The sequence below is a fragment of the Elephantulus edwardii genome, unplaced genomic scaffold (genome assembly GCF_000299155.1).
Source record: "Elephantulus edwardii isolate Elephantulus edwardi_28Jun2011 unplaced genomic scaffold, EleEdw1.0 scaffold00100, whole genome shotgun sequence".
Classification (NCBI taxonomy): Eukaryota; Metazoa; Chordata; class Mammalia; order Macroscelidea; family Macroscelididae; genus Elephantulus; species Elephantulus edwardii.
In genome coordinates, this window is record NW_006399850.1 from 6,252,372 (window position 1) to 6,254,953 (window position 2,582).

Genomic DNA, 2,582 nt, shown 5'->3' on the forward strand with positions numbered 1-2,582 from the left:
TTTCTTCTCATAGCTAGCCACAATTTGTTGTGATCCACACAGTCAAATGCCTTTGCATAGTCAATGAAACACAAATAGACATTCTTCTGGTACTCTCTGCTTTCAGCCAAGATCCATATAACATTAGCTACAATATCCCTAACATCATGGCCTCTTCTAAACCCAGCCTGTACTTCAGGCAGTTCTCTGTTGATGTGCTGTTCCAGTCATTTTTTAATAATCTTCAGCAGAATCTTGCTTGCATGTGATATCAATGATATTGTTCAATAATTTCTGCACTCTATAAGGTCACCTTTCTTTCAATGACAGCAAATATAGGCCTCTTCCAGTCAGTTGGCCAAGTGGTTGTTCTTCAGATTCTTTGCAAGTGCTTACTATGCATGAGAAAGCTGGATAATGACTAGGGATGACAGAAGTAGAATTGATGCCTTTGAGTTGTGGTGCTGGAGAAAAGTCTTGAATATTCCATGGACTGCTAAGAAAACAAACAGGTTTATCCTAGAGAGGGTGAGAACAGGCTGTTCCTTGGAGGCAAGGATTCTGAAGCTTCACCTGACATACTTTGGACATGTTGCAAGGAGGGACCAGTCCTTGGAGAGGAACATCATGTTTGGGAGAGTGGAGGGACAGAGCAGGAAAGGAAGACCCTCAATGAGATGGGTTGGTTCAGTGACTAGGGTAAAAGGGTTAAGTGTGTCAAAGACAATAAAATTGGCACAGGATAGAGCAGGTTTTAGGGCTGTTGTACATAGGGTCACTATGTGTTGCAGGCAACTTGATGGCACATAATAACAACAACAACAGAACTTCACTGACACAGAACCTAATGTGGGTAAAATCTTCTACTCTCTTTTGTAAGTATAGGAAATCCAATCAACAGACTAACATTAACAGGTCAGTTGTTAGCCCAAAATTCTCTACAGAATTTTATCCCTCCTCACTTTCCTAGATTTTATCTGTCCAGGGCCTTCTAACAGTCTATTCAATAGTATATGTCCAAATAATATCATAATAAAGATGTTTTATGATATTAAAAATATCATAAATGCAACCTATAGGGGATGCAACCTATAGGGGAATATGTTCATAGCTTGTAAGTCATAAAACATTCCAAAAGTAAATCACACTGAAAAACAAGGAAGTCATAAAATATTATTTAAAAAAAAAATTGCGTGACCCTGGAGGACATTCTGTTGAGGGAAATATCTCAGTCACAAAAGGACAAATACTGCATAATGCCGCTGTTATAAAACAGGACTGACATGGGGGTTGAGGGTCACTAAGGAAAGAAGGGATAAATCATGTATATACATTGAAACAGAGGAGGGATAGAACTGTTTAAAAGAAATATATGATTAGGTATTTTTTGCATCACAACAGTCCAGAACAAGAAGTGCATAGCAAAGTAGACTGGGGAGCGGGGGAGGAGAAGGGAGGAAATTGTGCAACAATGAACAAATTTCTTTTGCAAAGAGAAAAACGAACTAGGGGGAGGGGAATGGGAGGAAAATGTGCAACAATGAATGAAAGGAAATCCAAGTTCTCTTTAAATTTTTACTAAAATCTCAGTTAAAAAAATAAAGCGTAAAAAAAAATCAAGTCACAAAATGTGAGTAAAACAGACCTATACTTTTCTAACAAAAGGAGCTCTGGTGGCATAATGTTTTATGTGATGTGCTAATAACTGAAAGGGTTCAAATCCTCTGCAGGAGAAAGATAAGCAATCTTCTTCCATAAGGATGTAGAGCCTTAGAAAATCCTTCATCTTAAAAGAAACTAACGTTGTAAAGGATGTGCATTACAAAATCATTTCAAATAACCTGATAGATTAGGAAGGTCAGGATACTCTAAACTCTCAACAAAGCATTTTGTGCATGTCATTAATTGAATATGTGCCCCCAAATGTGTGCATATAATGATGTAATATGCAGGTCATTACCTCCCATGGTCTGATAACCAAACAGTTGTAAAAGTATTAAGGTAGAATGAAACACCCTTAATCCTATTCCACTCATCCCTGATTTCATGTGTGGAGAGTTTCCTTAGGGTGTGATCTGTTACATCCTTTATCTTACAAGAAATAAAACAGGAGAAAAGCAATCAATGAAGGAGGAACTTCAATATCACCAAAAAAGAAGATCAATGAAGTATGTCCTTTGGACCCATGTCCCTGGTCTTTGGCAAAAGGGGAAAACTGAAGCACATGAATATAAAAGAGTGATGGGCATGTAGACAATGATGAACAAAGAAGAACTACCTGAATCTGACCTCTTAAACTATAAGAAAATACAATTAGTTGTTAAAGCACTTCTCTTGTGATATCTTTGAAAAACAGCACAAGATAACTAAAACTTGGTGGCTTAAAGAATTGATGTCTTTAAATTGTCATAATGGCAAAGAGTATTAAATGTAACATGGACTCCCAAATGAAAAATAACTGATGCCTTTGAGCTGTGGTGTTGGAGAAGAGCACTGAACATCCCATGGATGGTCAAGAGAACAAATAGATATGTCTTGGAGAGGGTGCAGCTGGAGTGCTCTTTGGAGGCAAGAATGCTGAGGCTTTGCCCACATACTTGGGG